Source organism: Alosa pseudoharengus, unplaced genomic scaffold (assembly GCF_046254945.1).
Source record: "Alosa pseudoharengus isolate Yale_2024_CS ecotype anadromous, Long Island Sound unplaced genomic scaffold, YU_APseudo_1.1 YU_APseudo_1.1_scf_17, whole genome shotgun sequence".
Lineage (NCBI taxonomy): Eukaryota > Metazoa > Chordata > Actinopteri > Clupeiformes > Clupeidae > Alosa > Alosa pseudoharengus.
In genome coordinates, this window is record NW_027468640.1 from 92501 (window position 1) to 105000 (window position 12500).

At 41.7% G+C, this 12500-nt stretch overlaps 6 non-coding genes and 3 pseudogenes across 6 annotated transcripts; 7 read left to right on the forward strand and 2 right to left on the reverse strand.

Annotated features, from left to right (window-relative positions):
- The first annotated feature begins 538 nt into the window (after positions 1-538).
- On the forward strand, positions 539-612 carry LOC143128287 (U6 spliceosomal RNA; annotated as a pseudogene).
- Positions 613-3319: 2707 nt separating this feature from the next.
- On the forward strand, positions 3320-3391 carry trnaq-uug (transfer RNA glutamine (anticodon UUG)). The gene has a single exon. It is a non-coding gene; the product is annotated as a tRNA-Gln (tRNA).
- Positions 3392-3535: 144 nt separating this feature from the next.
- Positions 3536-3606, forward strand: trnag-gcc (transfer RNA glycine (anticodon GCC)). The gene has a single exon. It is a non-coding gene; the product is annotated as a tRNA-Gly (tRNA).
- Positions 3607-3672: 66 nt separating this feature from the next.
- On the reverse strand, positions 3673-3744 carry trnad-guc (transfer RNA aspartic acid (anticodon GUC)). Its single transcript has one exon. It is a non-coding gene; the product is annotated as a tRNA-Asp (tRNA).
- Positions 3745-4480: 736 nt separating this feature from the next.
- On the forward strand, positions 4481-4554 carry LOC143128278 (U6 spliceosomal RNA; annotated as a pseudogene).
- Positions 4555-9015: 4461 nt separating this feature from the next.
- On the forward strand, positions 9016-9087 carry trnaq-uug (transfer RNA glutamine (anticodon UUG)). The gene has a single exon. It is a non-coding gene; the product is annotated as a tRNA-Gln (tRNA).
- A 144-nt stretch (positions 9088-9231) lies between these two features.
- On the forward strand, positions 9232-9302 carry trnag-gcc (transfer RNA glycine (anticodon GCC)). Its single transcript has one exon. It is a non-coding gene; the product is annotated as a tRNA-Gly (tRNA).
- A 66-nt stretch (positions 9303-9368) lies between these two features.
- trnad-guc (transfer RNA aspartic acid (anticodon GUC)) lies at positions 9369-9440 on the reverse strand. Its single transcript has one exon. It is a non-coding gene; the product is annotated as a tRNA-Asp (tRNA).
- Positions 9441-10154: 714 nt separating this feature from the next.
- On the forward strand, positions 10155-10228 carry LOC143128288 (U6 spliceosomal RNA; annotated as a pseudogene).
- The last annotated feature ends 2272 nt before the right edge of the window (positions 10229-12500 follow it).

Consider the following 12500-nt stretch of genomic DNA (forward strand, 5'->3'; position numbering starts at 1 on the left):
ATAATAGTAACAGTGTAATAACAAAGTAATAACAGTGTAATAACAAAGTAATAACAGTGTAGAAAAATCAAATAATGAGGAAAAAATTAAATTGCAAAGGCAAAAGAGTGAGGGGTCAAAGGGGAAAATCTCAACCTTAATTGGGGAACAGGAAGGGAATTGGGAACATGTAAATGTAAATGTACATTTTAGGGTTGTGGAACTGGAAGCAGGCAGGACCCTGGAGTGGGGTTGGTGTTAGGCCTAGAGAGGCCTAGAGACCACCCACTCCCGTCTGCCTGGGGACCAAGGCCCCGCCCCTTATTTCCACCTGGACATTCCTTATGCAAAACTTATGACTTTAAATGTCAATTTTCAGTTTTTGAAGCACTCTGCCTTGCTGTCCATGTAAAGTTTGTCAACTGGTTTACCTTAGTTACCCTTTCCTGGGACACTTGGAAGGATTGAAGAGGGTTTTCTTGCCTGCACCACCCACCCTGGCAGTCAGCGCTTGGGCTGAGGTGGGGGGTTATATGCTGAGGTGAGAAGCTTCTAGGATGTGCTCGCTACGGCAGCACACCTACTAAAATTGGATCGATACAGAGAAGATTAGCATGGCCCCTGCTCAAAGGAAACTTACGGTTCTGCGATGTTGGCCCCGACGGCGGCGAATGCCACCGTCCCGTGCGCGGGAGCGCACGGCCGCCTGCCTACCGTTTTCCTAGACCTAGCCCCACAGCCCTGCCTAAAATTGGATTAAACGATGCCCTCTAAGTATTTATCCCGAATAAATGTAGTGAAAAATGGGACGCAAGGCCGTTTGCAGCCATACAAATGAGACAAATAAGACACACGTGTCAATCAAAGGGTACACAGACGACCGGTTAAAGGGCCAGTGTTGATTTCTCCCATCAGAGCTTTTATGAACATGCTTTTTATGCCAATTGTCTATCTGTAATTGTAATAAATGTTCATTTGTTTGTTGTTTATTAAAGCATGGCTTTATTTCAACCAGCTTTTATAGTGTGTTCATTTATTAATTGTTTATTAAAGCATGGCTTTATTTCAACCAGCTTTTATGGTGATTTTTGTCCTTCACAAAAACAGACAGTATTTAAGCAACTAATGTTTATTTTTATTAAAGGCAATTGTTTTTATAAGAAAACTATACATACTGAAGTGGTTGCTGAGAGGAGGAGAGACTGGAAGAGGGGACCACTTAACACACAATGGGACAGAGCGGTTGCGCTTTAAACACAAAATACACCGATTTACACTTCAAATTTCAGTACATTATTTATATCACAGCAACCCAAGGGTCTTGCAAAGATACCTACGTTTTCAGATTTTAATTTGATGCATTATTTCGAACGTGAGAGGCCTCTTTAGGAGACTGTGTTTTCCATTAATTCCTATGGGAAACGATGGCGGTTACACTTTAAACATAAAGTTTGTATATTTACGCTTCGAATATCGCTACAGCATTTATATCACAGCTACCCAAGGGTCTTACGAAGATAACTACGTTTTCAGATTTTAATTTGATGCATTATTTCGAACGTGAGAGGCCTCTTTAGGAGGCTACACAATCTGTGCCCATTCATTTCAATGCATTCTTATGGAAATCGCAGTTACACTTTAAACATAAAGTTTGTATATTTACGCTTCGAATTTCGCTACAGCATTTACATCACAGCCACCCAAGGGTCTTACGAAGATAACTACGTTTTCAGATTTTAATATTATGCATTATTCCGAATTTGAGAGGTCTCGTTAGGAGACTGTGTTTTCCATTCATTCCTATGGGAAACGATGGCGGTTACACTTTAAACATAAAGTTTGTATATTTACGCTTTGAATATCGCTACAGCATTTATATCACAGCTACCCAAGGGTCTTACGAAGATAACTACGTTTTCAGATTTTAATCTTATGCATTTTTCCAAACGCGAGAGCTTTCGTTAGGAGGCTACACAATCTGTGCCCATTCATCTCAATGCATTCTTATGGAAATAACAGTTACACTTCAAACATCAAATTTGTATATTTACGCTTCGAATTTCGCTACAGCATTTATATCACAGCTACCCAAGGGTCTTACGAAGATAACTACGTTTTCAGATTTTAATTTGATGCATTATTTCGAACGTGAGAGGCCTCTTTAGGAGGCTACACAATCTGTGCCCATTCATTTCAATGCATTCTTATGGAAATCGCAGTTACACTTTAAACATAAAGTTTGTATATTTACGCTTCGAATTTCGCTACAGCGTTTACATCACAGCCACCCAAGGGTCTTACGAAGATAACTACGTTTTCAGATTTTAATATTATGCATTATTCCGATTTTGAGAGGTCTCGTTAGGAGACTGTGTTTTCCATTCATTCCTATGGGAAACGATCGCAGTTCCACTTTAAACATACAATTTGTATATTTACGCTTCGAATTTCGCTACAACATTTATATCACAGCTATCCAAGGGTCTTACGAAGATAACTACGTTTTCAGATTTTAATATCATGCATTTTTCCAAACGTGAGAGCTTTCGTTAGGAGGCTACACAATCTGTGCCCATTCATTTCAATGCATTCGCGGTTACACTTTAAACATAAAGTTCGTATATTTACACTTCGAATTTCGCTACAGCATTTACATCACTGCTAAAGTTGTCCGACCACAGACAAAAAACATAACTTACGTGTTGTTTAGATATGAGGAACTTTTACTGTGAGCCGTGAAAAGTAGAGTGTCTAGAGCGGGAGAGACGACAGTAAACTTCAACTCTAAACTTCGCGCTGGGGAATTCAGCCAATCACGGACCAGAATGTAATAGAACAAGCCAATGAAAACATGCAAGGTTTGTTGTAAAGGCGGGACATGCAAATAAGACAAGCCAATGACGGGCCAGACAAATGAGACACAGATAAGACACAGGTAAAGAGCATAAGCCGATCCCGGAAGCGCAAGGATGACACGCAAATTCGTGAAGCGTTCCATATTTTGGTTAGGGTTTGGTTAAGGGTTAGGGTTGTGGGTCCGAAAGCAGACAGGACCCTAAAATTAGGCCTAAGGTCACTGAAAACATGGTCAAGGTCCCCCCTCATCTACCTTTCTGCCTTCTAATGACAAACCAGGCAAAGAGGCTTAGGGTTGGGGCTAGGGCTGAGGAACCCAAAGCAGGCAGGACCATAGAGTGGGTATCGAACGAGGCCTAGGGTTGCTGAATAGACATCCACCGTCAGCAATGTGCCTCCTTCACATTTCAGTGAAAGTTAAATCCAGGAGGACAAGGGGCTCTACGTGGGTTGGGTTTACTGTACCTGATGGCCCCTCACCCTCGGTTCCATGGTGTAATGGTTAGCACTCTGGACTTTGAATCCAGCGATCCGAGTTCAAATCTCGGTGGAACCTCCGCTTGGCCTTGGCAGCAGCGTTTTACGGCTTTTCGGTTACTCGCTGCCACAAACTTCACTGCACCTGGCAGGTGCTCTTATTCTCACACTGCAATTGCCACCTCTGGAAAACCTGTGAGCAGCCCTCCATCAGGCAGTGCAAGCATTGGTGGTTCAGTGGTAGAATTCTCGCCTGCCACGCGGGAGGCCCGGGTTCGATTCCCGGCCAATGCATCTCTAGACTTTTCCTGCTGCCATTCCAACATAAAGGTCAGGGTTTAAGCCAAAAGGCTGAAGCATCTCCCCGTCGGGGAATCGAACCCCGGTCTCCCGCGTGACAGGCGGGGATACTCACCACTATACTAACGAGGAAGACCCTGTGCGTTCACAGGACTCTCTGCTCCACCTTCCTGAAGCTTCCACTTCAGGGCTTAGGCTGCTTGTCTTCAGGTGCTTCAACATTTAGGGTAAAGTGAGGGGAAGATGTTATTTATTGTGCTTAAAGTGCTAAAAGATCAACCAAACATAGTAAAAACCAGTGTAATAACATAATAGTAACAGTGTAATAACAAAGTAATAACAGTGTAATAACAAAGTAATAACAGTGTAATAACAAAGTAATAACAGTGTAGAAAAATCAAATAATGAGGAAAAAATTAAATTGCAAAGGCAAAAGAGTGAGGGGTCAAAGGGGAAAATCTCAACCTTAATTGGGGAACAGGAAGGGAATTGGGAACATGTAAATGTAAATGTACATTTTAGGGTTGTGGAACTGGAAGCAGGCAGGACCCTGGAGTGGGGTTGGTGTTAGGCCTAGAGAGGCCTAGAGACCACCCACTCCCGTCTGCCTGGGGACCAAGGCCCCGCCCCTTATTTCCACCTGGACATTCCTTATGCAAAACTTATGACTTTAAATGTCAATTTTCAGTTTTTGAAGCACTCTGCCTTGCTGTCCATGTAAAGTTTGTCAACTGGTTTACCTTAGTTACCCTTTCCTGGGACACTTGGAAGGATTGAAGAGGGTTTTCTTGCCTGCACCACCCACCCTGGCAGTCAGCGCTTGGGCTGAGGTGGGGGGTTATATGCTGAGGTGAGAAGCTTCTAGGATGTGCTCGCTACGGCAGCACACCTACTAAAATTGGATCGATACAGAGAAGATTAGCATGGCCCCTGCGCAAAGGAAACTTACGGTTCTGCGATGTTGGCCCCGACGGCGGCGAATGCCACCGTCCCGTGCGCGGGAGCGCACGGCCGCCTGCCTACCGTTTTCCTAGACCTAGCCCCACAGCCCTGCCTAAAATTGGATTAAACGATGCCCTCTAAGTATTTATCCCGAATAAATGTAGTGAAAAATGGGACGCAAGGCCGTTTGCAGCCATACAAATGAGACAAATAAGACACACGTGTCAATCAAAGGGTACACAGACGACCGGTTAAAGGGCCAGTGTTGATTTCTCCCATCAGAGCTTTTATGAACATGCTTTTTATGCCAATTGTCTATCTGTAATTGTAATAAATGTTCATTTGTTTGTTGTTTATTAAAGCATGGCTTTATTTCAACCAGCTTTTATAGTGTGTTCATTTATTAATTGTTTATTAAAGCATGGCTTTATTTCAACCAGCTTTTATGGTGATTTTTGTCCTTCACAAAAACAGACAGTATTTAAGCAACTAATGTTTATTTTTATTAAAGGCAATTGTTTTTATAAGAAAACTATACATACTGAAGTGGTTGCTGAGAGGAGGAGAGACTGGAAGAGGGGACCACTTAACACACAATGGGACAGAGCGGTTGCGCTTTAAACACAAAATACACCGATTTACACTTCAAATTTCAGTACATTATTTATATCACAGCAACCCAAGGGTCTTGCAAAGTACCTACGTTTTCAGATTTTAATTTGATGCATTATTTCGAACGTGAGAGGCCTCTTTAGGAGACTGTGTTTTCCATTAATTCCTATGGGAAACGATGGCGGTTACACTTTAAACATAAAGTTTGTATATTTACGCTTCGAATATCGCTACAGCATTTATATCACAGCTACCCACGGGTCTTACGAAGATAACTACGTTTTCAGATTTTAATTTGATGCATTATTTCGAACGTGAGAGGCCTCTTTAGGAGGCTACACAATCCCTGCCCATTCATTTCAATGCATTCTTATGGAAATCGCAGTTACACTTTAAACATAAAGTTTGTATATTTACGCTTCGAATTTCGCTACAGCATTTACATCACAGCCACCCAAGGGTCTTACGAAGATAACTACGTTTTCAGATTTTAATATTATGCATTATTCCGAATTTGAGAGGTCTCGTTAGGAGACTGTGTTTTCCATTCATTCCTATGGGAAACGATGGCGGTTACACTTTAAACATAAAGTTTGTATATTTACGCTTTGAATATCGCTACAGCATTTATATCACAGCTACCCAAGGGTCTTACGAAGATAACTACGTTTTCAGATTTTAATCTTATGCATTTTTCCAAACGCGAGAGCTTTCGTTAGGAGGCTAGGCTACACAATCTGTGCCCATTCATCTCAATGCATTCTTATGGAAATAACAGTTACACTTCAAACATCAAATTTGTATATTTACGCTTCGAATTTCGCTACAGCATTTATATCACAGCTACCCAAGGGTCTTACGAAGATAACTACGTTTTCAGATTTTAATTTGATGCATTATTTCGAACGTGAGAGGCCTCTTTAGGAGGCTACACAATCTGTGCCCATTCATTTCAATGCATTCTTATGGAAATCGCAGTTACACTTTAAACATAAAGTTTGTATATTTACGCTTCGAATTTCGCTACAGCGTTTACACCACAGCCACCCAAGGGTCTTACGAAGATAACTACGTTTTCAGATTTTAATATTATGCATTATTCCGAATTTGAGAGGTCTCGTTAGGAGACTGTGTTTTCCATTCATTCCTATGGGAAACGATGGCGGTTACACTTTAAACATAAAGTTTGTATATTTACGCTTTGAATATCGCTACAGCATTTATATCACAGCTACCCAATGGTCTTACGAAGATAACTACGTTTTCAGATTTTAATCTTATGCATTTTTCCAAACGCGAGAGCTTTCGTTAGGAGGCTACACAATCTGTGCCCATTCATTTCAATGCATTCGCGGTTACACTTTAAACATAAAGTTCGTATATTTACACTTCGAATTTCGCTACAGCATTTACATCACTGCTAAAGTTGTCCGACCACAGACAAAAAACATAACTTACGTGTTGTTTAGATATGAGGAACTTTTACTGTGAGCCGTGAAAAGTAGAGTGTCTAGAGCGGGAGAGACGACAGTAAACTTCAACTCAAAACTTCGCGCTGGGGAATTCAGCCAATCACGGACCAGAATGTAATAGAACAAGCCAATGAAAACATGCAAGGTTTGTTGTAAAGGCGGGACATGCAAATAAGACAAGCCAATGACGGGCCAGACAAATGAGACACAGATAAGACACAGGTAAGGAGCGTGATGTAAATGCTGTAGCGCAAAGGAAACTTACGGTTCTGCGATGTTGGCCCCGACGGCGGCGAATGCCACCGTCCCGTGCGCGGGAGCGCACGGCCGCCTGCCTACCGTTTTCCTAGACCTAGCCCCACAGCCCTGCCTAAAATTGGATTAAACGATGCCCTCTAAGTATTTATCCCGAATAAATGTAGTGAAAAATGGGACGCAAGGCCGTTTGCAGCCATACAAATGAGACAAATAAGACACACGTGTCAATCAAAGGGTACACAGACGACCGGTTAAAGGGCCAGTGTTGATTTCTCCCATCAGAGCTTTTATGAACATGCTTTTTATGCCAATTGTCTATCTGTAATTGTAATAAATGTTCATTTGTTTGTTGTTTATTAAAGCATGGCTTTATTTCAACCAGCTTTTATAGTGTGTTCATTTATTAATTGTTTATTAAAGCATGGCTTTATTTCAACCAGCTTTTATGGTGATTTTTGTCCTTCACAAAAACAGACAGTATTTAAGCAACTAATGTTTATTTTTATTAAAGGCAATTGTTTTTATAAGAAAACTATACATACTGAAGTGGTTGCTGAGAGGAGGAGAGACTGGAAGAGGGGACCACTTAACACACAATGGGACAGAGCGGTTGCGCTTTAAACACAAAATACACCGATTTACACTTCAAATTTCAGTACATTATTTATATCACAGCAACCCAAGGGTCTTGCAAAGATACCTACGTTTTCAGATTTTAATTTGATGCATTATTTCGAACGTGAGAGGCCTCTTTAGGAGACTGTGTTTTCCATTAATTCCTATGGGAAACGATGGCGGTTACACTTTAAACATAAAGTTTGTATATTTACGCTTCGAATATCGCTACAGCATTTATATCACAGCTACCCAAGGGTCTTACGAAGATAACTACGTTTTCAGATTTTAATTTGATGCATTATTTCGAACGTGAGAGGCCTCTTTAGGAGGCTACACAATCTGTGCCCATTCATTTCAATGCATTCTTATGGAAATCGCAGTTACACTTTAAACATAAAGTTTGTATATTTACGCTTCGAATTTCGCTACAGCATTTACATCACAGCCACCCAAGGGTCTTACGAAGATAACTACGTTTTCAGATTTTAATATTATGCATTATTCCGAATTTGAGAGGTCTCGTTAGGAGACTGTGTTTTCCATTCATTCCTATGGGAAACGATGGCGGTTACACTTTAAACATAAAGTTTGTATATTTACGCTTTGAATATCGCTACAGCATTTATATCACAGCTACCCAAGGGTCTTACGAAGATAACTACGTTTTCAGATTTTAATCTTATGCATTTTTCCAAACGCGAGAGCTTTCGTTAGGAGGCTACACAATCTGTGCCCATTCATTTCAATGCATTCGCGGTTACACTTTAAACATAAAGTTCGTATATTTACACTTCGAATTTCGCTACAGCATTTACATCACTGCTAAAGTTGTCCGACCACAGACAAAAAACATAACTTACGTGTTGTTTAGATATGAGGAACTTTTACTGTGAGCCGTGAAAAGTAGAGTGTCTAGAGCGGGAGAGACGACAGTAAACTTCAACTCTAAACTTCGCGCTGGGGAATTCAGCCAATCACGGACCAGAATGTAATAGAACAAGCCAATGAAAACATGCAAGGTTTGTTGTAAAGGCGGGACATGCAAATAAGACAAGCCAATGACGGGCCAGACAAATGAGACACAGATAAGACACAGGTAAAGAGCATAAGCCGATCCCGGAAGCGCAAGGATGACACGCAAATTCGTGAAGCGTTCCATATTTTGGTTAGGGTTTGGTTAAGGGTTAGGGTTGTGGGTCCGAAAGCAGACAGGACCCTAAAATTAGGCCTAAGGTCACTGAAAACATGGTCAAGGTCCCCCCTCATCTACCTTTCTGCCTTCTAATGACAAACCAGGCAAAGAGGCTTAGGGTTGGGGCTAGGGCTGAGGAACCCAAAGCAGGCAGGACCATAGAGTGGGTATCGAACGAGGCCTAGGGTTGCTGAATAGACATCCACCGTCAGCAATGTGCCTCCTTCACATTTCAGTGAAAGTTAAATCCAGGAGGACAAGGGGCTCTACGTGGGTTGGGTTTACTGTACCTGATGGCCCCTCACCCTCGGTTCCATGGTGTAATGGTTAGCACTCTGGACTTTGAATCCAGCGATCCGAGTTCAAATCTCGGTGGAACCTCCGCTTGGCCTTGGCAGCAGCGTTTTACGGCTTTTCGGTTACTCGCTGCCACAAACTTCACTGCACCTGGCAGGTGCTCTTATTCTCACACTGCAATTGCCACCTCTGGAAAACCTGTGAGCAGCCCTCCATCAGGCAGTGCAAGCATTGGTGGTTCAGTGGTAGAATTCTCGCCTGCCACGCGGGAGGCCCGGGTTCGATTCCCGGCCAATGCATCTCTAGACTTTTCCTGCTGCCATTCCAACATAAAGGTCAGGGTTTAAGCCAAAAGGCTGAAGCATCTCCCCGTCGGGGAATCGAACCCCGGTCTCCCGCGTGACAGGCGGGGATACTCACCACTATACTAACGAGGAAGACCCTGTGCGTTCACAGGACTCTCTGCTCCACCTTCCTGAAGCTTCCACTTCAGGGCTTAGGCTGCTTGTCTTCAGGTGCTTCAACATTTAGGGTAAAGTGAGGGGAAGATGTTATTTATTGTGCTTAAAGTGCTAAAAGATCAACCAAACATAGTAAAAACCAGTGTAATAACATAATAGTAACAGTGTAATAACAAAGTAATAACAGTGTAATAACAAAGTAATAACAGTGTAGAAAAATCAAATAATGAGGAAAAAATTAAATTGCAAAGGCAAAAGAGTGAGGGGTCAAAGGGGAAAATCTCAACCTTAATTGGGGAACAGGAAGGGAATTGGGAACATGTAAATGTAAATGTACATTTTAGGGTTGTGGAACTGGAAGCAGGCAGGACCCTGGAGTGGGGTTGGTGTTAGGCCTAGAGAGGCCTAGAGACCACCCACTCCCGTCTGCCTGGGGACCAAGGCCCCGCCCCTTATTTCCACCTGGACATTCCTTATGCAAAACTTATGACTTTAAATGTCAATTTTCAGTTTTTGAAGCACTCTGCCTTGCTGTCCATGTAAAGTTTGTCAACTGGTTTACCTTAGTTACCCTTTCCTGGGACACTTGGAAGGATTGAAGAGGGTTTTCTTGCCTGCACCACCCACCCTGGCAGTCAGCGCTTGGGCTGAGGTGGGGGGTTATATGCTGAGGTGAGAAGCTTCTAGGATGTGCTCGCTACGGCAGCACACCTACTAAAATTGGATCGATACAGAGAAGATTAGCATGGCCCCTGCTCAAAGGAAACTTACGGTTCTGCGATGTTGGCCCCGACGGCGGCGAATGCCACCGTCCCGTGCGCGGGAGCGCACGGCCGCCTGCCTACCGTTTTCCTAGACCTAGCCCCACAGCCCTGCCTAAAATTGGATTAAACGATGCCCTCTAAGTATTTATCCCGAATAAATGTAGTGAAAAATGGGACGCAAGGCCGTTTGCAGCCATACAAATGAGACAAATAAGACACACGTGTCAATCAAAGGGTACACAGACGACCGGTTAAAGGGCCAGTGTTGATTTCTCCCATCAGAGCTTTTATGAACATGCTTTTTATGCCAATTGTCTATCTGTAATTGTAATAAATGTTCATTTGTTTGTTGTTTATTAAAGCATGGCTTTATTTCAACCAGCTTTTATAGTGTGTTCATTTATTAATTGTTTATTAAAGCATGGCTTTATTTCAACCAGCTTTTATGGTGATTTTTGTCCTTCACAAAAACAGACAGTATTTAAGCAACTAATGTTTATTTTTATTAAAGGCAATTGTTTTTATAAGAAAACTATACATACTGAAGTGGTTGCTGAGAGGAGGAGAGACTGGAAGAGGGGACCACTTAACACACAATGGGACAGAGCGGTTGCGCTTTAAACACAAAATACACCGATTTACACTTCAAATTTCAGTACATTATTTATATCACAGCAACCCAAGGGTCTTGCAAAGATACCTACGTTTTCAGATTTTAATTTGATGCATTATTTCGAACGTGAGAGGCCTCTTTAGGAGACTGTGTTTTCCATTAATTCCTATGGGAAACGATGGCGGTTACACTTTAAACATAAAGTTTGTATATTTACGCTTCGAATATCGCTACAGCATTTATATCACAGCTACCCAAGGGTCTTACGAAGATAACTACGTTTTCAGATTTTAATTTGATGCATTATTTCGAACGTGAGAGGCCTCTTTAGGAGGCTACACAATCTGTGCCCATTCATTTCAATGCATTCTTATGGAAATCGCAGTTACACTTTAAACATAAAGTTTGTATATTTACGCTTCGAATTTCGCTACAGCATTTACATCACAGCCACCCAAGGGTCTTACGAAGATAACTACGTTTTCAGATTTTAATATTATGCATTATTCCGAATTTGAGAGGTCTCGTTAGGAGACTGTGTTTTCCATTCATTCCTATGGGAAACGATGGCGGTTACACTTTAAACATAAAGTTTGTATATTTACGCTTTGAATATCGCTACAGCATTTATATCACAGCTACCCAAGGGTCTTACGAAGATAACTACGTTTTCAGATTTTAATCTTATGCATTTTTCCAAACGCGAGAGCTTTCGTTAGGAGGCTACACAATCTGTGCCCATTCATCTCAATGCATTCTTATGGAAATAACAGTTACACTTCAAACATCAAATTTGTATATTTACGCTTCGAATTTCGCTACAGCATTTATATCACAGCTACCCAAGGGTCTTACGAAGATAACTACGTTTTCAGATTTTAATTTGATGCATTATTTCGAACGTGAGAGGCCTCTTTAGGAGGCTACACAATCTGTGCCCATTCATTTCAATGCATTCTTATGGAAATCGCAGTTACACTTTAAACATAAAGTTTGTATATTTACGCTTCGAATTTCGCTACAGCGTTTACATCACAGCCACCCAAGGGTCTTACGAAGATAACTACGTTTTCAGATTTTAATATTATGCATTATTCCGATTTTGAGAGGTCTCGTTAGGAGACTGTGTTTTCCATTCATTCCTATGGGAAACGATCGCAGTTCCACTTTAAACATACAATTTGTATATTTACGCTTCGAATTTCGCTACAACATTTATATCACAGCTATCCAAGGGTCTTACGAAGATAACTACGTTTTCAGATTTTAATATCATGCATTTTTCCAAACGTGAGAGCTTTCGTTAGGAGGCTACACAATCTGTGCCCATTCATTTCAATGCATTCGCGGTTACACTTTAAACATAAAGTTCGTATATTTACACTTCGAATTTCGCTACAGCATTTACATCACTGCTAAAGTTGTCCGACCACAGACAAAAAACATAACTTACGTGTTGTTTAGATATGAGGAACTTTTACTGTGAGCCGTGAAAAGTAGAGTGTCTAGAGCGGGAGAGACGACAGTAAACTTCAACTCTAAACTTCGCGCTGGGGAATTCAGCCAATCACGGACCAGAATGTAATAGAACAAGCCAATGAAAACATGCAAGGTTTGTTGTAAAGGCGGGACATGCAAATAAGACAAGCCAATGACGGG